We start from the raw sequence: 22,712 nt of genomic DNA on the forward strand, positions 1-22,712 counted from the left end.
TGAGCATCCTTAACACTCTTAGTTTGAACTCTCTGTCGGGTAGGTTGCTCATTTCTGTTTCACTTAGTTCCTTTTCTGGGGTTTTGTCCTGTTCCCTATCTTGGAAGGTATTCCCTTGCCTCCTCATTTTGCCTCTTTCCCTGTGCTTGTGCCTACATATTAGGTCAGTCAGCTTCGTCTCCTGCTCTTGGATAGGTGACCTTATACAAGTGATGCCTTAGGAGTCCTGCAGTGTGATTCCCTCAGTTCTCAGTGTTTCAGGAGTGACCCCCATGTGGGCTACGTGTGTCCGTCTGTTGTGGCCTGTTTGTTCTCCCTCTCTGTGCCCAGGTAGGCCGAGTTATGCTTCTGGTCAGCTTTGTAATGCTCAGCTATTTGTAGTTGTTGTGGGCCCTTCAGTCTCTTTATCAGGTGTGGGGAGCCCCAGCACAGTTGGCTGCAAGTTCTAATACCACATTTGTGTTGCAGTATTTCTTTTAAGTGAGTAGGCCCCCAGTGTGGTGGGTTGTTAGGCTCAGGGCCTTACAATTGATATAAGCCTCCAGCCTTTAGGTCTCTTGTCAGCTCTCTGAGGATTGCAGCTGGGTGGGGCTGGCCTCAGGCACAGGAGCACCCAATTGTTTCAGACTTTGGAAGGTGGGGCAAACCCCCTATGTGGGTCTTTGAGAAGCACAAGTCTTCTGCATCTGTCAAGCCCTGCTGCCCACAGGTCCACACACATAGTCAACACAGTCCTGCCCCATGTGTGCACCCCGACCTCCCAATTTGGACCTAGTCTCTCCATGGCGGGAGCCCCACACACTCCACCACTGCCCCACACTCTCCACCTGCTCCTTGTGCATGCCCTGCCCACTGAGGTGGGCTCAGTTGCCAGGCTGCAGAGAATCCAGTCACCAATCTATGCAGGCCCACTAGTTGCCTGAGGGCTTGTTGTTGGGTGGGGCCAGTCTCTAGGGTGGGCTGTCCGCCCTGGCTGAGCTGGATTAAATCAGTGCTCTAGTGGGTGGGGCAGAGTTGGGCTAGCAGACCCCAGGGAGAACTCCAATGGCTCTGTGTCAGCACGCCCACACCAGGCCACAACAATGGCCGCCGCCAATATCCCAGTCCCTGGAGAGGTCTCACCTCTCACCGAGATGCACTCAGGGCCTATCAGGTGAGTCTCTTTTCACCAAAGCACTATGCACCTTTCTTTCTGGTGATTTTAGGATGCTTTCTGAAATGGGTGCGTTTGCGCGTGGGCCCCTTAAGAGCCAGTTTTAATTTCTTTGTGAACCAGGTTTTCTGGCAGTACTCCTCAATGTTTTAGTAGCAGGCAAAGTCAGATATTATGCCACTGGTCTTGATTATGCTGGGTCCACAAAATGCCTACAGCAGGGGTGCTCCCCGGCTCAGGGCCCCACGCCTCCAGGGAGGCTGCGTATCTTTGGGCTGCTCCTTGGCGGCCGTGAAGCTGGCGGGTTGTGCAGGCTGCTTTTTTTCTCTCCAGAAGGGAGTTTCTTCCTCTTCCACCTCAATTAGGATTGTCCTTTGTTGCAGGAGTTCCTCTTATCCAGTTTTCAGTTCTGTCTCAGGGGTAATTTTTCCACGAGTAGTTGTAAGTTGGCTGTGTCTGCGGGAGGAGGTGAGTTCAAAGTCTGCCTACACTGCCATCTTGACTTGTCACCACTTTATTATATTTTTAAAGTCATGGCAATGTTTTGTTATAATTTTTATTTTCTCAATTAAATCATTTCACCTCCCTTTTTTTTTTTTTTTTGCTCCTCTCCTCTTTTTTCAATGTAGTATCTTTGTATTGATTCCGCTCTGCTTCACTTTTTATTAGTATTTATCTTTGAATGAGTCGAATCTGTCCTGGAATATATATGTATATATATTCCCAGGGAACCTATTTTTATCCTTATGGCACAAGGTTTACTTTGCCTTTTCTGCCCCCAAATCTATTGAGACTGGTAAAGTAGGGCTTCTTACAATGCAATTTCTCTTCTCAAATCACCAGCTGGTTGCTTCCTGCAAACATGGTTTCTTTATGTGATTCATCTTCTGAATCATCTCTGTCTTCCCAGCTTTTTAAGACTTCATGCCAAATGAAGTGTTCTGATTTTTCTCTACTCATTAACCCCTCTCAAATCCATTATATACTCCCTCTGCTCTGTTGTGTATTCTGGAAGTCTGACCTTTGAGGACTGAATCACCTGAACTCATGCCCATTGAACCTGCTGATCTGACAACACACCTCATCCTCCAGAATCAGTTGGTCTAATAAAATGGCAAAATGCAAACTCAAGACTTGGTTACTTCAACAGCTAATAAATCACACCTTGGAATGCTTGGGGTACAGTATTACAGGAGGTAGTATATATTTTAAATCAAGAACCAATATGTGGTGCTATAATTCATGGGTCCAAGAATCAAGGAATAAAGAGGGGAGTGGATCCTCTCACTATTGTGTGTAATAACTGATTTAGAGACTCTACTTTTTGTCTTTCAACCATGAGTTCAGTGTGTTTGGATGTCCTAGTTTGCAAGGGAGGAATGCTTCCACCTGGGAACACAGCAAAGAAACCATTAATTTGGCGGCTGATACTAACATTCGGCTCATTTGAGTTCCTCATGCCACTTATGTAAAAGGATGAAAATGAGGTTACTGTACTGTTTGTGTCAATTGACCTAGAGTACTAAAGAGAAATTAAGTTGCGGCTACAGATATGTTCAAGAACGATGTCTGGACCCCAATAGCTTCATTGGAGTTCCTTCTAGTCATCTTTTAACCAATCATAATGGTAGCCGTTGTCATGAAAAACTGCCGAAACTCAATGAATGGAATCACTAAGGATTCAGATACTTTGGAAATGAAGTTTTGACAAACTCTAAGGTTAAGAAATTTATCTAGCTGATGTACTATCAGAGAGTAAAAGGAATCAAGAATAGGTGGTAGAAGAAGGAAGGTAACATTTTCAACTTCAGCCTCATAATCAGCTTCAGAGGCCATCACAACAGTAGCTAAACATAATATCTTATGTTAAGCTTATGTTAAGCTAATATTATAAATAATTATTTTCCTCATTCCATATTACCATTTGCTATTGGTGGTGGCTAAAGTTACAATTTAGGTTACAAGCAGGAAGATGATTGAATTGAGACCAGCTCACCATGTTACCCCTCTGTGGGATTAGAGTTTCTACAACTGAATAAAAAGCAATAATGGATGCTAAATGTCAAAAGGAATGAACTGTCTTGGTTTTTTTCTATTGGCTCCTTCAGATCTATTATCCAATATTTTCCACTTTACTTATGCCCTGGGAGGTTGATTCTAGATTATCACCTAGGATTCCTTGCTGGTTGGATTTCAGTTGTGTTTGGCAAATATTAGGCACCGGTAGGATATCAAAAGATGAGAGGAAACAAGGGACTGGGTATTTCTCTCCTGCTCCCTTCTTGCTTCAGAGCCATATCATTAACATTAGCTATGTTTTTCCACGACTACAATGCTAATGAATGGCCCCTCATCCCTCATGCCAGCTTACATGGACTCTAATGTTATTTTTTCCACCTGCTCCTTCAGTTGTAGGGATAGTACAAGTTTCCACTGTTGCTAGTCTCTGCATGTTTATAATAGCAAATAGTAGAAATAAAACTCAAAGGAGGTGGTGGTTAGATAAATTATGATTGCATCTATAAAAATGGAATATTACACAGACAAAATATCTTTAAAATCTGGGTTTTTTTAATATAGAAATGTGTGAATAATAAATTTCTAGGTGAAATGAGTAGTTTCAAAATAGTATGTGTAGAATAAACATATTTCATATATTCCAAAATATTAATAGTTGTAACTCTCGGTGATAGTATTACGAGATGTTTTTACTCTGTTATAGCTTTCTGTATTTTCTGCATTAAAAAATGAGTATGTAATACATTTAAAAATTAAAAAAGAAAAGTTTATTTGAAGTAATACTTTTTCATCCATTCAAAAATATTTATTCTGGCCTAGGCCCATAGCTGAGTGGTTAATGTTCTGTGTGCCCTGCTTCGGTTGCCTGGGTTTGTGGGTTCAGATCCCAGGCGCAGACCTACTCCACTCACCAGCCATGCTGTGGTGGTGTCCCCCATACAAAATAGAGGAAGATTGGCACAGATGTTAGCTCAGGGCTAATCTTCCTCAAGCTAAAAAAGAGGAAGATTGGCAAGGGATGTTAGCTCAGGGTGAATATTCCTCAGCAAAAAAAAAAAAAAAAATTGCTCGAAATAGTAACAATAAATAAAGAGGACAGGAAGAAACTTCGTTGAGCTTCTTGGATCTGGGTATTCATTTCCTTCCCCAGATTTTGGAAGTTTTCATCCAATATTTCTTTCAATAAGGCTTCTTCCCCTTTCTATCTTACTTTTCCTTCCAGGACTGTGAATATTGGTCTGCTTGCTGGTGTTCTATAAGTCTCTTATACATTCATCATTCTTTTCCATTCTTTTTTCTCTTTGCTCCTCTGACTGGATGATTTCCAATAACCTGTCTTTGAGTTCACTGATTCTTTCTCATGTTTGATCTTGTCTGATGTTGAATCCATCTAGTCAATTTTTTAGTTCATTTATTTTGCTCTTCAGCTCTATGATTTGTTTGATAAATTTTATATTTTCTCTTTGTTGAAATTCTCACTTGTTCATGTATTGTTCTCCTGACCTCATTGAACAAATTCATGATGGTTGTTTCAAATCCTCTCTGAATTAAACTATACATCTCCATTTCTTTGGGGTCATTGTTTGAAGATTTATCTTGTTCCTTTGTTTGGAACATATTTTTCTGTTTCTTCATTCTCCTTGACTCTTTGCATTGGTGTCTCTGCATTAGAAAAAACAGATACCTCTCTCAGTCTCCATGGAGAGGACTCATACGGGAGAGTATCTTTACCAATCAGCCTGGCCAGAGAATCTTGGGACCCCTCAAATCTTTGTGCTAGATCAAACCACCAACTTTGCTCTCAGTGGCCCCCAGGCTTCTAGAGTATGCCAGGTCCTGTCAGTGCTCTGAGACAGATAAAACAATTGCTAGTGCCGTGGGCAGCTGCCAGCACAATCAGACCATTGGATGTAAGTTCCAGTTCTTTCCTGCATTCACCAGGGAGAAGCGGAGACTTGAGTTTTTTCTGCCCACTCACTGAATTGAACCTGTAGGGTATGGCTGAGATGGGTGTAGCTTGCCTTCTCAAATCACATTCTTTATTCTCAGTATCCCCAGGCAGCTATGGTATGCCATGTTCTGTCAGTAATCCAAGTTAAGAGAGACTAGCCAGTGCCTAGACCAGCCTACCCTCAAAATCAGAGCATTGGATATATGGTTTGAACCTTTTCTTCCCTTCCCAGGGTGAAGACAGGAGCTGGAATTTATTCTACTCACTCATTTTGCACTGAGGTGGAGAGAGGAGCTGTGCTGTGTGTTATCTTGCTATTTCTAATTGTAATCTTGGTTCTAAGTAGTCATATACCTGTGCAGCTCTAGTATGTCAGTCTCATCAGCCTTCCAAGGCAGATGAGAGAGAAGCCAGTGCTTCAGGCAGGCCTCAGAAAAATCAAAGTGTTGGATGTATAGTTTCATCCCTTCCTTCCCTCTCCAGAGAAAAGCTGAGAGCTGGAGGTTTCCTCCTGATCATGTGGTGTTGCACCAGGGGTAGGGCCTTTGGTGAGAGAGCATCTCCTACCTGTTTCACTATGGCTTGTTTCAAACTTGCCAGGACGCAGGAGCCTTTCAATTAGTTTCTGGATTTCTCACAAAAGGAATTGTTCTGTATTTTTTTGTAGAATCATTGTATCCATAGGGGGAACAAGTGTTTAGGCCCTCCTTGTCTACCGTTTGCTGACATCACTTCTTTTTGTCTATTTTTAAAAATTGGGTTGTTTATTATTGTTGTGTTTTAATAGTTCTTTATATATTTTAAAGAACAATTATTTATCAGATATGTATTTGCAAAGATTTTCTCCCAGTCTTTGGTTTGTTTTCTCATTCTCATAACAGTGTCTTTAACAGAGAAGAAATGTTTTATTTTAATGAAGTCCAATTTACCAATTTTTTCTTTCATGTATTGTGCTTTTAATGTTGTACCTACAAAGTCATCACCAAATCCAAGATCACCCATATTTTCTCCTATGTTATCTTCTAGGAATTTTATAGTTTCTCATTTTATATTTAGGTCAGTGACCCATTTTTAATTAATTTTTGGGAAAAGTGTAGGTCTGTGTCTACATTGTTTTGGTTTGGTTTGGTTTTTTTGGTTATGGATGTTTAGTTGCTCCAGCAACATTTGTTGAAATACTATCTTTGCTCCATTGTATTGCCTTTGCTCCTTTATCAATTAATTTGACTATATTCAATAGGTCTATTTATGGGCTTTTAATTCTATTCTATTGAGCTATTTGTCTATGCTTTTGCCAATACAGCACTGTCTTGATTATTGTAGCTTTATAATAAGTCTCAAAGTCAGGTAGTACAGTTCTCCAAATTTTTTCTCATTCAACTGTGCTGGCTATTCTGGGTCTTTTGTCTTTCCATATAACTTTTAGAATCAGTTTGTCAATATCCATAAAGTAACTTTCTAGGATTTTGATTGGGATGTGTCAATCTATAGACCAAGTTGGGAAAAACTGACATCTTAACTATAATGAGTATTCCTATCCATGAATATGGAATCACGTTTGGTAAATTTTTATTTCATTTTGGATATATGAAATGGTCCACTGTAAAGATTCTGGTCTCAATTCTTTTCCTCTAAAGAGCATTGGTTTTTGTTTTAGTGCTCAGCTCAATTAATGGTTTTCTACTTGAATTTATTTAGGCTTCATTTTACATTTTCATTGCACCTTTTGGAATATCAAGATGCTTCCAACACCCTTCTAATTTGACAAGACTCAACCTCAAACATTTCTCTGCCCCAGGGATCCTGGCATAGCTTTATTTTATGCTTTTGTAAGGCAAGTCCAAAATAAGCCTTCCTGTAAGGTATCATTCTTACTCCTTAAGCAAGGCCTTTGTGCTATCTCAGCTGAATGACCTGGGTATTATTAAGATGTCTTCACTGTGGCTGGGATAGAACACCAATGTCTTCTCAAACTGCTTAATGTCTCTTTCACTCTCAGCTGATTAGCACCTCCTCTCTTATCGTCTTCACATAGTATCACCCTAAACATTCACAGCACACTCCTTCACCAAAGACTAGTGTGGAACCTCCAAAAGACTTTTGCAATCTTATGTAGATCCCTTCCCTATTGTGTTGCACCACGCTGCCACTTGAGCTGCCAGGACCTCTGATCTCTGCCTTCTGAGCTCAGCAACACTACTAAGTTCTGCTTATGATGTTCCAGTTCCAAGTACTGCAGTCTGAAAATTGTCCCCAGTCAGAGAGCTGTTGTCAATATGAGACTCACATAATGAATTTTCTTTTTCTAAAAGATTGCAGTCTTGTGCTACCTGTGGTTTAGTGCCTCATAATTTTTGCCCAGTTCTATGGCCATTTTAACTGGTATGGCAAGTCTAGCATCAGCTATTCTATCATGGCCAGAAATGGAAATCTCTTTAAATTCTGTTACATTATCTTTTAAAACTCAAGTCATGGTATTGCCTTTTTTGTGTATCTGACCCAAATTGATCCCATCCAATTAATCTTGAAATTTCAAACACATACTTGAAAAGTCCATATTTGCTTTCACATTTGTCTGTTAAAAATACATATTTGCTTACAACATCGAGCTGGATCTTCTTGTATTTTCTGGATCTGTTATCTGACCCCATCTACCTAGCCATCAGATTCCTTATCTTTTATCTGTATACTTATTTTGCTTCTAGTTAAGCTGACCTTGATGTCCTACAAAGATGGCTTTATCATTGTTTAAAAATCATCTCTTAGTTTATGGTTTCATTTTGACAAAAATACTCTCTTTTCTCCCTATGCAAATACTATCCATGTTCTATTTCCATTTATTAATTTCCTTCTTCTCTGAAATATACACAATATTTGTGTTTTACACCATATAATGCAACCCTTACCACCTTTTACTATCCTTTATAGGTTAATTTATGTTAGTCTTAGCTCTTCTACTAGATTTTAAGTTCTTTAAAGAAAGAGATTCCAACCTAGCACAGTGCTGAACACTATTCTGTTCAAAGGGTCAATGGACCACTCTTTGAGAAACATTGGATGTAATTTTATTCTCTTTTAGCAAAACATTAGAAACTATGAGCATGAAAAAAGACCTCACACATAGTAAATATAGAACTGAAAGTCTCTTTGTTTCTATAGGCTGAGTTATCAAACACTGTTTGACTGGGTCTCAATTTTTACTATACATTATACTTACCCAGGAAGTTTTTTAAAATTGCACATTACTGAGAAGCACCATCTAGAGATTTTCATTCAGCAGATGATGGTAGTGCCCAGGGATCTGATTTTTAAGTATCCCCATGTGAGTCTGTCGCAAGTGTTCCACTACCAAACCTGGAGAAAAAGTCCACTAAATTATGGTGTTGGTGACTACACTGAATAACAAACCCAACAATTATGAGCAATGTTCTAAGCTATGTGAATGTAAATACAAAAGCAGCTGCTAACATGGTCTCTAGCTCTGAGAACAATTTTTCCAATTTTACCTAAATTAGAAATCCATTGAGCTAGGTAGGCTCTATAGGTACTTTTCCATAAACCTTTGAAGAAAGAGGCTAGAGGGGAGGGTAGCCAGCTAAAAGGAGTCAAGCAAAAACATACTTAAGACAAAAATGATATCCCTTTCTCACAGGAGTCCTAGTAATTCAAGCACAAAACTTAACTTTCCTCCTAGTTTCAGTTATGCATACCTTCCCTGAGTGAGGTAGAGAAAGTAATTAAAATAACACATATTTTTGAAAACATTTTTCTCCCTATTAATTTCTTTCATTTTTAGTTCTTATACTCTCTTTTTCATAAACTGCTTTCTTGTATATAAAATAATTATTTAAAAATAAATGTCTTTATTTTTGGAAAAATGTCATTAAATCCTTGAACTATAGAAAGACATGTTAGGGTATAACAAAACGAGGTCTCATATCTCTTTATTCCATTGATTAGTAGTTGAGATGGATATTTCATTTCTTATGAACAATAATCATGTAGACATTTAATACATTTTATAACAATACGTAATATTTGATGCTTCCATAATCAAATAATATCAATAGTAATCAGATATTTCAGAAATTTTGATTGTATTTTTGTTTAATAAGATATATATATATACACATATATATATCACTCTTTTTCATACTTTTAGTATCAAAAGTTTCAGAAAAGCAATTTTCATATTTTTCTCTCTCTAACACAGTAACATAATACCTACTTCATTACTTTTTGGGTGGAAAATAGTTACCCTTTTAAAATATAGTACAGGAATAATGAAAATTAGCATGCAAAGATAAATTTAATATGTTACTATAAAGAATTATAAATGTCTTTACAACATCCCAGAATTTATGCTACCCTCAATATTTTTGATGGTATAGAAACAAAATGGAAATTTGGCAAATAGTTAAAAAAATAGCCTTTGCAAAGGATTCTGAATATCAATTTAATATTCATTAGTTTACACCACAGCAATAAAGCTTTTCATTCTTATTTTTATTTTTTATGAATTTAATCAACATTTTCCTTTTTCTACCTGTAACTGAGAAATTGCATTTTTATGCTTTTTATGGTGAAATGTTAGATTAATTTTATGGCAAGTTCTGAAAGTTCATTTCCTTTTGTCATCAATCCTGTTTTCCTTTATTGCAGAATTATATATACAAATAATATTATTTGAAGGAAGTCATATAAAAACAGTAAGCATAATATAGAATGTTTTCAGGTTCATAGAGTAAACTATTAACTTCAAGGAAAATTCTATTTAATTTCCACATTTCCCACTGAATGGGGGAGATAAAGAATAGTTAATGTCAGAAAGTGAGGCATAGACTTGATATGCTGCAACTCTATCAAGTGTTATTCTTAGCTAACTCATCACCAAATAATTTCCACAAAAATATCTGGAAGCCCTTTTTAAAAAGTTTAAGCTAATTTCCACTTGAGAAAAAGTTAAAAATATCTTATTGATAATATATAAACAAATAAGTATATTTTCTGCAAATTTTTGTAGTTATTACGAAGGTAGACCACACATATATAATACATGCTAATTTCCCATTGTTTCAATGGACAACTAAGTCATCAGAGAATTTAAAACAATATAGTTTTTAAAGCAAATGTTATTTTACTCATTGAACATTTTAATTGTTTGTTCACATCTCTAATATACCTTATTCAACTGCTGTTATAAAAATAGTGTAATAGTATAGTATCAAAATTATCAGATTTTCTACCCTTAAAGGCATTTACAACCTTTTAAAACGATAATTTTTTTAAAAAATTGCTTTCCTATTTGGTTTGTTTCCTGTAACATGTTTGCAGCTGTAATTAAGGAATTTATTAAGCCACTGTCAATTAGCTAAATTGATGAGAACATCTGACTGTGTCGAGAAGTTGGATTTCTACAGCTGGGCATGCTAAATGATCATCAGCTCAATTTAAAACAAGAAAAATAGGCACTGAGTGAAAACAAGGCACCAACAGAGAAGAAGAAAATAAGCAGGCCTATGTTAGTGTGTTGTTAGAAGTCACGTATTAAACAAAGGTACATAATTGAACAGCAGAATGGGTTTAAAATATTTTTTAAAAACTGTGAACAGAGGTTTTATAAGGCACACTTATTTGGTATGTGTATTATGGAAATGGAAACCTTTCCGATTATGCTTAACCCCTAAAAATAAAAATGCTAGAGTTAATGGATTTTTTCTCATTATTAACATTACTAAATTTTAGCAATTATTTTGCTGTTTTATTGTAAAATGGTATTTTTAATGCTGCATTACAAATTGGAGAGTTCTCCATGGAAAGACAAAAATACTTCTAAGGAACTCTAGGTCATATTTTTCAGCAACTAATCATTTTCACATAATATTTTTCATAAACAAAAATGAAGCAATTTATTCAGCATTAGTTGGTTTTTATCCACTATTCAAGATGATTTGAACTGATCTATCAACTCTCTTCTCTGATCCTCTTGTGACCAGTATGCCTACTTTTATGAGCCAGCTGGCCGATTTTAAAGTAGTCTACATCAATTGAACACAAATAATATAATTGGCTTATATTTATCGGGTCTCAACAAGACGGGGGTCTAAGTATGGAACGAAAGTAAAAATTCGCCTTGATATTTCAATCACAGGTAATTAGCTGGGGCCCAATTATTTGGGTAGACTGTTTTCTGCTCTCCTTTGGGGCTTCCACTACAGAGAGGTAGTTTATTAATGAAGATCTGTATTCCCTCAGTTCACCACACATCCTCTCCCACTCCTATTTCAAGATATGAAAGTGCCAAAACTAAATGAAGCTGTACAATTTTAAAGATAGCGGTTAGCTTCACAGGAACAAATATGTTATTTTCCTGCCACTAATATATGTTTATCTCTATGTGTATGTGTATATACGTGTATGTATACACACACACACACACACACACACACAGAGGAGAGACATACACATACACAGGAGAGTGCCTATAGACCAGAGGGTGAGATAGAGGTGTGCACACATATGTGTGTATGTGTGTGTAATTGTGTTTTCTAGATATGAGCAAAAAGGAGCACTCTGATATTTTGTGGTGGGGTAGAACTCTTACACTTTGTAAGAGTTTGCTCAGCTCTGCTGTGCTCTCCAATAAATAGCTACTGATTTTTAATCCCAGAACCAAACCAAGAAAGCTCTAAGTGTGGTACCTAAAAGAAACAAATTACTTGAAGATGAAATCACAAATAACTACAAATATATAAATGAAGTAAGCCCATAAATATGATAAAGGAATTATGTAGCTATTGAGAAAGACATTTCAATACTGAAATTGATTATATGAAGAAATGAGCTAAGATTTCATTTTTACTAAATCAAGTGTCAAAATGACAAAAGAGTGTTTTCATGTAGACAATTCAAGAGATTTAAAATAAATTTATAACATAAATATTGACTATTAATACAACACTGTATATTAAAGAAGAATGCAATGGATAGGTATATTGGTAACATCATAGCCTGCTCTGTCCATGACTAGTACAAACCTCTTAAGGTTGTGTGGATATACATATAAGATAATATAACCAAGAAATTTGGATTTTTAGACACAGTTCCAAGAGTAGCTAAGCTGTGCCAGAGCTACTACTCCATTGTGGTTCTACCGAGGAGTGAGCTTCCTAAGGAATTATTCTCCTCTCAGAAAACTTGTCCAGTAATTTAAGCAATCTATCATAAGTTGTTAGTCTCGAGGTTTAAATTAAAACTGTGTTCTTTAACTATGATTTAAAACATTCTGTTAAAATATCTCATGTAAAAAAAGCTAATTTAAATAAATATTAATAGATCGACTCTATTACAAAAAAAAGTGTTTTCTTTTCAATTATGAAAGCCACATATACTCATTGTAGAAAATATATAAAATATTATAAAGAAGAGAAAAATCACTTATTATTCTGACAATCTTATAGAAAAACTTTTATATAGATTTCCAGTATTTTTCCAAGGATATTTATTAAAACTATGTAGAACTTATGAGGCTGGTGTTGCACAGTATGTATAAGCATTTACTTTTTGAGTCAAAAACTACACTTGAAATTCTAGTTCTGCCATTTACTAGATGAATTAATTTGGACAACTAAATTTATCTAAGACATTTTTCCTTATCTACAAAATCAAGAGAGTTTCCTCATATGGTGGTTATGAGGGATGAATAAGACAATGCATGTAATGCACTTATCAAAAATTCAGGTACATAGCAAAAGCTCAAGGAATGTTAGATATTATTATATTAAAATCATTTTAATTATGAAATTGTGATAATGCTCTTTTTTAAATAAAACATGTTATTTTTCTTAAAAGTATATTTTAGGAGTTCTTCTATTGGTATGGCTCAGTAATCTCCTACTGGTGAATCCTCTTGCAGATAAGAACTATAAAATCCATATAGAAATTTTAAAAACTCGAACTGAAGGATCTGAAAAGCAAACAAAAGCAGACAAATCCTTGAGAAGAGTCAGCACTTGGAAGAAGAAAATGGCATGTGATGAGATTCCTATTTCTTATGGCTCTTAGCTTAAGGACAAGCCCATAGGGCAATTAAAGCCCCAATAGAAAGCCCATAATCTTTTTGACCTAAGAAAAAAATGCCTGAATTTGGAACAACCACTGACATGTGAACTTGAGAGGGAATCCTAGAGTGTAGAGGGCCAGAGAGAAGGATTCCCAAATAGTTTGTATAACTTCTGCTCAAATCTCTGGCCTGCCACTAAAAAATGAATTCTAAAGGCAGGCTCAAAGCAATGAAGCTAAAAGTAAAAGAACTGAACTAAGATTTGAGATGATACCCAAGAAACAGAGTTTGTAGTTTGAGTCCAATCAAGCTAATATCAATATTCTCAAATAGGAATATCAATACTTTTGGGGGAATGTAACAGAATATAGGGTCTCCACAGCCTAAGATTCTCAATGTTCAGGAAATAATCCAAAATTACTTAGCATACAGAGAATCAGGAAATGGTTACCTGGTCTCAATAGTAAAAATAGTCAACCAAGACTAACCCAGGATGACTCATAATTTGCAATTAGCAGACAAATATTTTACAGAAGCTATTTTATCAACACTAAACAAAGTTAAGGTGAATGTACTGAGTAAATAAAAATAGGACCTCTAAGCAGAAAAAAATAAAACCATAAAAAGAACCAAATAGAAGTTCTCACACTGAAAGATAAAATATCTGAAATCAAAAATTCACTGAATAGACTTAACATCTGAATAGAGATATGAATAAAAATAGATTAAAGGAAATTATCAAATTTGAAGATGTTATAGAAAAAGATTGTTAAAAAAATAGAGACTTAGGGACTTGTGAGAAAATATCAAAAAAATCTAACATCTGTGTAATTGTAATTTCAGAATAAGTAAAGAATGAGGAGAAATACATATTTGAAAGAAAAAATGGCTAAGATACCAAAAATTTGGTGAAAACATAAATGTGTATATTCAAAAATCCTGGTGAACCCCAATCAGGATTAACACAAAGAAATAATGCCTTGACAAATCACAATCAAACTGCTGAAAATCAAAGATAAGGAAAATATTTTGAAAGCAGAGAGGAAAAACACCCAAACAACATATCACATAAAGGAAACAATAATTTGAAATGTCACTGACTTTTTATCAGAAACAATGGAGCTCGGAAGACAAAGAAACAATATCTTTAAAGTGTTAAAGAGGAAAACAGTGAATCCCAGAATACTAGAACCAGCAAAAATATTCTTTATAGATGAAGACATTTTCAGATAAAGTAAAATTAAGATTGCATAAACTAAAAACTAAAAAGTGTATGTTTTCTAACTACAAAGGAATAAAATTATGATTAAATCAGAATTACATAAGAAATCAATAACAATAAAATATTTAGGAAGTCCCAGATATTTAGACATTAAAAAAATGAACTTGTGAATAGTTAATAAAGAAATCTCAAGGGAACAAGGTAAATTAGAAATATTTAAATGAATGATAATAAAATGCAACCTATCCTTTATGGGATACAGAAAAAGCAGTCCTTAGATGGAAATTTATGGTTTAATACTTATAGTAGAAAAGAATAAAGATACAAAATAAATTATCTACATTTCTACCTTATTAAACTAGGAAAAAAAGGGGAAAAAAGCAAATAAAACTCCAAATAAGTACAAGGAAATAATAAAGAGCAGAAATCAAAGATATGGATAATGTACAAAAATAAAGAAAATCAATGAAACCGACATTTGTTCTTTGGAAGGGTCAATACAACTGATAACTCTCTATCTAGACTTAGTGGGAAAAAAAAAGAAAAGGACACATCATGGATTACCAGTGCCATGAATCAAAGAAAGGACATTACTAAAATTTCTACATATATTAACGTAATAGGGAAACATTATGAAAAACTGTATGAAAGTATATTTGACAACATAGAAACTAAATTTCTATACAACTTAAAAATTACATTAAAATTTCTTCAAAAATAGAAGTTACCAAATCCAATCCAACGACAAATTTTAAAAATATCAGCCTTATTTCAAATAAATACTTTTTTTATTAAAAACCTTTAAAAAATAAGAAAAAGAAAAAAACTTCTCTTCCAGATGGCTTCAATGGTGAAAAGTATCAAACACTTAAGGAAGAAATAAAGTCAATCTTAGGGAAACTCTTTGAGGAAACAGAGGAGGAGAGAATACTCTTTAACATATATTATGAGGCCAGTGTTGTCTAGACACTAGAACTAGGTAATGACATTTCAAGAAAAGACAACTAAAGAACAACAACCTCATGATGCATAAATCTGTAACATAATATTAATGAGTGGAACAAAGCAAGTGAGGTTTAATTGAGGAATGCAAAGATGGATTATCAACTAAAAATCAGTCAAATATTCCACCATATTATTAGAATAAAGGACAAAAAGCATACTATTGTTTTAATAAATATTCAAGATTGAAAAAATTAAATTCAAATAAAAACTTTCCAAAAACTAAAAATAGCATGGAAATCCTTCAACCTGATAAGGAGCATGGAAGGAAAACCTACAGCTAACATTACATCTCGTGATGAAGACTGAATGCTTTTCCCATAAGATAGGGAGAAAAGCACCATTTCTAGTCTACATTGTTTCTAAGGTCTTAGCCAGTGCAAGAAAGGAATAAAAAGAAATAAAATACATACAGATTGGATAGGAAGAAGTAATCTGTTTTTATTTGGATAAGACGTGATTATAAATATAGAAGGTGGTATGCAATCTATTAAAAAGCTACTAGAATTAATAAGTAAATGTAACAAAGTAACAGTTTACAAGGTAAATGTAAAAAACAATTATATTTGTATATTCCAGCAACAAGCAGTTAGAAATGAAATTTTAAAATTCCATTTTCAACAGCATAAAATATTTTAAAATTTAGAAATAATTTTCAAGAAAATGTGCAAAATCTGTATAATATAAACTAAAAATAATTGCTGATAAAATTAGAGAAGACCAAAATAATTGAAGAGATATGCTATGTCCACATATTGGATGCCTGGATATTTTTATAATGTTGGCATTTCCAAACTGATATATTGATATATTGATTCAATGCATTCCCAATCAAAATCCTAGCATGGTTTTTGGAAGAAACTGACAAGATGATCCTAGTATTTATATAGAAAAACAATGGACATAGAATAGTCAAAATAATCTAAAGAAAGAAGAACAAGCGTGAAGCACTTAACATTGTCTGATTTCAAGACTGAGCCCTGAAGAACAGCAACATTTAAAAATCAGATATAGCAGACTACATCAGCCAAGAACTCTTAGAGGAAGTGTTCAGAGAGTTGGGAGGAAAACCAGGAAAGTATAGTATCAAGAAAGATAGTGTTTCAAGTGAAAGGAATGGGCAACTATGCTAAATGTTGCTAAAAAGCGAAGGTAGCTGAAAACTGAAAAAAGATCTACTGGGTTTAGCACCAACTGGAGATCACTAGTGATCTGGACAAGAGCATTTTGCACACAGTGGTGGGAACAGTAGATTGAAAAAGTTTGGGTGAGAGGTGAGGAAAGGGAAAGAGTAAATATACATAGCTTTGAAAAAGTCTGTGAGCTATCAATACTTACTATAAAAGTACTTGTTATAAAAATAATATATTCATGACTTGGCTAGGCTATGATCTTTTAAAGGGGACACACAATCATTAACCATAAGGTAAAAATTAATAGATTGGACTACAATAAGAAGAACTTCTATCCAGCAAAAGACATCAAGTGGTGGAAAGAAAAACCGCAAAATGGGAGGAAGATATTTCCAAAACTTATATAAGTTTGTCGAATATTCGACAAAGGATTTATATGAGGAAGATATAAAGAACTCCCTCGACTCACTAGGGAAAAGACAGAATCCCAGCTTTAAAAAAATGGGCAACAGGCACATCACAAAAGAGGATATCCAAATAGCTAACAAAAAAATGAAAAAGTATTCACCCAGTTCGTCATCAGAGAACGCATATTAAAATCACAAGACGCCAGTACATACGTACCAGAACGGCAAAAATTAAAACTGACAAAATGTAGTTTTGACAAGGATGTGTAACCAGAACTTTTAGACACTGCAGATGAGGAGTATAACTGTACAAACACTTCAAAAACTTCAGTAATGTCTACTAATGCTGATCGTATGTATTAGTCAGCTTGAGCTGCCATAACTAAATATCACAGACTGTGTAGCTTAAACAACAGAAATTTGTTTCTCACAGTTCTGGAGGCTGGTAAGTCCAAGATCAAGGTGTTGGCAATATAGATTTCTTTCTGAGGCCTCTTATCTTTGCTTGCAAGCTGCCACCATCTCACTGTGTGCTCACATGACCTCTTTATACACACTCGGAGAGACGGAGCTTGGATATAAGGGTATCAGTCCTATCAGATTAGGGCCCCACCCTTATGACCTCATCTAACCTTTATCACCTCCTCACAGGCACTATCTCCAAATATAGTCACATTGGGGTTAGGACTTCAAAATGTGAATTTGCGGGTACACAATTCAGTCCGTAGCAATGTATACATACCATGTGTCTCAGCAATTCCACTCTTAAGAACATACCTACTGGAAATGAATTTACCGAAAGACACATAAAAGAATAGTTATGGCAACATTATTAATAATAGACCAAAATTAGAAAGAACTCTAATATTCATCAACAGAGGAATGGATAAGTAACTTGTGGTACATTTTTAAAAAATAGAATATTATTACTCTAATTAATGAACTACTGAATATCATAAGCGCAATGTCAAAGGAATAAAACAGACATATATATACTGTATGATTCCAGTGATATAAAGTTCAAAACAAGCAAAACAAATATAGAAATGTTAAAATTCTAGATATTTAACTTTCAGGAGTGCAGTAATTCGGAGGAGGAACAGGGACTTTTGGACAGCTAGAAATGTTCTATTTCTTAATGTATGTAATGGTTATCTAAGGGTATCCACTTTGTGAATATTCATCAGTTTATACACTTATTATTCGTAAACTTTTCTGTATATATGTTATACTTCAAAAAAAAGTTTACTTTAAGATATCACAATGCCCACCATACTTCCAACAGGAGCTCTTTAAGGAAACTGCTAATTAGCACTGCTATCTTATCTCCATCTATGAGATGAAAGTGACCATCTGAATTATGGTAGTAATATACAATTCAGACTGCATCTCCATCAAAGGAACATCATCTTTCATTGGACTTCATCTCCTCTTCTAGCACACAGAATAAAATGCATTTCATTCTAAGAAATGGGAATAAAACAAGATAAAATTTTAGGTTTTCCTCTTACACTAGTTATAAGGGAAAATTTTTACTAAAGTATGATCATAACTGACCATATGCATTATCTGTAAGTATGTCCAGTATATTTTTCAAGAGATGTTTAAAATTATCCTTCCAAATAAAAACAATGTCTTAATCTTTTAAAAACAGTCATGAGATACTACTACATGCCCACTAGCATGGCTGATATGTTTTAATTGACAAAAGTGTGAAACATTTGGGAAGCAAGTGGAGCTCTCATACATTGGTGGCGGGAATATAAAATGGTAATACTACTTTGAAAAACAGTTTGGCAAAGTCAAACACTTTGTGGTGTTTAAATAACGGTAAACTTTTGTTAAAGTGCATTATACTGAACACTGGAAATAAGTGAATTTTATTTTATGTGAATTATACTTCAATAAAGCTGAGAGAAAATAGTGTGTGCTATCTCTGGCCATGATATAACTGTCTGTAAGACTTTACACAAATTATTTAAGCTTTATAGCTCTAAGGTTTTTCTTTTACTATATTGTCATTTAGATAGTACCTTTAATGTCTTCTCATTTAAAATTGATAATAGGGTTCGCAAAACAAATCAATCTCTTTTGGGTAAGTTTTCATTATTATCAGATAAAGGGAGAAATATTTTCAAGTCAAAAAAAATAGTGTGGGCATTAAAATACTCTTCAAATAAGGAATATCATCATCTCTGACAAAACAAGGATAGACAAACCACTCAAACCATACAATTTTTTGAAATTTTCTTAAACTACTGCATTTGCAAATTAAAACCTTCTAAAACAGGTTGCTGACTTTCTGGTCAAATACAGTGTACTTGGACTGAAAATGGATGGAAAGGTACTGTCTGTTTAAATTCACTGATGAGAATGTTTACTTTATAATTTCTATATCATAACTTTTCTTTTCCATGCATATTTCTAGTACATTTATAATGAAGAGAAAAAAAACTAATTTTTTATGATTTAGTCTCATATGCTATGTCTTAACAAAACAGTTATAGTTTGGTTAAATTAATGATTTTCTTTTATTAAGAATAGAAATAATATTTCTTGGTAGTACCCGTGTCCAACAACCTACCTAATGGAATTTATTCTATTTTACTTAATAGAAAATACTCTTATTTTGGTGTTCTTCCATATTACTCTAAATCATGTTGAGGAGATGTTGACATTGAGTTAATTTTGTGCCAAGTAAAAGAAGGTTCACTGTATTCTTTTTTTCAGAGGTAGTTTTGCTTTTCCCTTTGGACTGGGAAGATTGAGATTGTATAGCTCTAATCTTTTCAAATAATATTGTGACCTAAAGCTAAGTGTTGTTCTCCTAATAAACAGTTCACTTTGTTTTTATTTATCCTCACTTTGATGGACTTGCGATAGTAAACTACAATATGTAATATTCTTTCAGATTTGTGTTGTAAGATTGCAGATACTCATCTTTAAAAATAAAATATAAATATAATTTAAAAGGAAAACTTAGAAGGCCAGATTTTTTTAACTACTTTGAAAATGTAGCTAAAATATATTAGAAAAATCTCAAGGTAATGAACTCTGAACACTGATCATCTTCCCTTTGAACATTAGTTTGTCTCCAAAGTAGTTAAACTATAATACTTCTAAAAGCATTAACTTTTTGTAGGATGTCATATATGTGGGTTTTCTGTCTCTATATTTTTAGTTGCTCCTATCTTTTCTTCTCTTTTCATTTTCTCCTGTCTTTCGTCCAAAGTGTCACTAAATACCTTTCATTCTAACTCTTCTCATTAAAACTGACTCTGTGTTTTGTGGAAGAGATCCCATTCTGTGAGTGAAATATTTTTCTGATATACCTTGATTAGTAGCACAAATTCATATTTTAGGTATGTATCTACAGTCATCCCCAAGCATTAATATAAAAATACCTAAGACTGAGATTCACAACTGAATCTACCTATAACCACTTTATTTTAATTAGTTCAAAATACCACCGATAAAGTAATCTTTTTCACACTCTCTTCCAATCCTTCATTGACTTTCAACCATCCTTTGCATTAGGGACATATTATTCATATTTAGTTTCAAGATATTCCTATTTCACTACCCACTCAATGGTTAATTTTGTACAAAACTGGTTTCTATCCATTCTTAAAGATAAGTGAATCATAGTTAATAGGCACACCCCAAAACGCGACTAACAGTTCTCCCATAACACCTGGAAAAAAAATCCTGAATGCTATCATTATCTCGTGCATCTTGATTATTCTATGGGTTAAGACGACAGAAATATTTTCTTTGGAATATCTGCCTAGTACCTAAATGGTAGCAACCATATCAATGCCTGCAATAAGCAGAAGATCATGTACATCAATAAGAATCTGCTTTTAGAATGCAAAGTCTACTATAGAAAATATGTAGAGAAGTATGAGACAAGTGAAAGATGTTTGAAAAAAAGATAAAATAATAGCACATTTTGGGAATATTTACAATTAAGTAGGAGAGAATATTAATACAATGCATCCTTAATTGATAAAGGAAGTGTGACATTGGTTGAGCATGAAGACAAGCAGAAAAGAATGCAACCCAAGATTAAGAAACATCAAAATAACAACTTTATCACAATAATTAATCATATTACTATGTAAACCTGGTTAAATGAATTAATCCATTGAATAACAAGAATAGTTCATTTGGGCAGACAAAATGGTGTTTATTGGCTCATGGAAAATAACAAGTCAGCCTTACTTATAATTTGTCTATGCATTCATGTAAAATCTTTAAATAGGAGGCAATCAAACTGCAGGCAGCTATCACTAGTCCATTTTACAATGCAGTTGCATTTTACAATGGAGTTCAGAATAATTAGGGGGCACGAGAAGGAATCAAAAACCAACAAGGACCTCCCATTTCATAGACTTGATATTAACGTCCTGCGAGTTATACAATATTCCTCTTGAAAAAAGAAGTCTGTGCTGCCTAAGTAAATAAATTCTAACATTAGTGACATGTCTGAAGGTAAGTCTATATGAATATGTTTAGCAGAGGTCTTCTTTTAATTTGTTCATTTGAGGTATAATTGACATATAACATTATATTAGTCAGGAGTGCAACATAATGATTTGATATTTGTATATATTGCAAAATGATCACCACAATAAGTATAGTTAACATCTGTCACCATACACAGTTACAAAAAATAAAGTTTCTTTTCCTGTGATGAGGACTTTTAAGATTTACTCTCTTAGTAACTTTCAAATATATGATACAGTATTGTTAACTATAGTCACCATGCCGTACATTACATCCCCATTACTTATTTACTTTATAACTGGAAGTTTGTATCTTTTGACCTCATTCACTCATTTCACCCACTCCCCAGCCCCTGCCTCTGGCAACCACCAATCTATTCTCTGTATCTATGTGCTCGATTTTTTAAAATGTGTTTTTTCTTTAATTCCACATATAAGTGAGATCATACAGATTTGTGTCTCTCTGTCTGACTTACTTCACTTAGCATAAGGCGCTCAAGGTCCATTCATGTTGTCACAAATGGCAAGATTTCATTCTTTTTTATGGCTGAATAGTATTCCATGTGCATTTTCTTTATCCACTTGTACATTGATGGACACTTAGGTTGTTTCCACATCTTGGCTATTCTAAATAATGTTTCAGTGAACTGAACGTGGGGGTGCATATATCTTTTTGAATTAGTGTTTTTATTTTGTTCAAGTAAAAACCCAGAAGTGGAATGGCTGGATGATATGGTAGTGCTATTTTTAATTTTGTGAAGAACCTCCATAATGTTTTCCATAGTGGCTGCACAAATATATATTCCCACGAACAGTGCACAAGGGTCCTCTTTTCTCCACATCCTCGCCAACACTTGTTATTTCTTGTGTTTTTGATAATAGCCATTCTAACAGGTGTGAGGTCATATCTCATTGTGGTTTTGATTTGCATTTCCTTGATGATTAGTGATGTTGAGCATCATTTCATTTACCTATTGGCCATCTGTATGTCTTCTTTGGAAAAATATCTATTCATATCCTCTGCCCAATTTTTGCCATTGAGTTGTATGAGTTCTTTACATATTTTGGGTACTAACCCCTTATCAAATATATGATTTGCAGATATTTTCTCCCATTTCACAGGTTGCCTTTTCATTTGGTTGATTATTTCTTTTGCTGTGCAGAAGCTTTTCAGCTTGAAGTAGTACCACTTATTGATTTTTGCTTTTGTTGCTTGTGCTTTTGGTGTCATATCCAAAAAATTCTTACCAAGATC

At 34.4% G+C, this 22,712-nt stretch overlaps 1 long non-coding RNA gene across 1 annotated transcript in view; it reads left to right on the forward strand.

Annotated features, from left to right (window-relative positions):
- The first annotated feature begins 1,063 nt into the window (after positions 1 to 1,063).
- Positions 1,064 to 22,712, forward strand: part of LOC147911864 (uncharacterized) — a 55,599-nt gene continuing 33,950 nt past the window's right edge. Inside the window, exon 1 of the long non-coding RNA XR_015550369.1 lies at positions 1,064 to 1,153. This is a non-coding gene — a long non-coding RNA (uncharacterized LOC147911864). The remainder of the gene's footprint in view (positions 1,154 to 22,712) is intronic.

The sequence above is a fragment of the Ceratotherium simum genome, chromosome X (genome assembly GCF_057802395.1).
Source record: "Ceratotherium simum simum isolate JZ-2026a chromosome X, ASM5780239v1, whole genome shotgun sequence".
In the NCBI taxonomy this organism is placed as follows: Eukaryota; Metazoa; Chordata; class Mammalia; order Perissodactyla; family Rhinocerotidae; genus Ceratotherium; species Ceratotherium simum.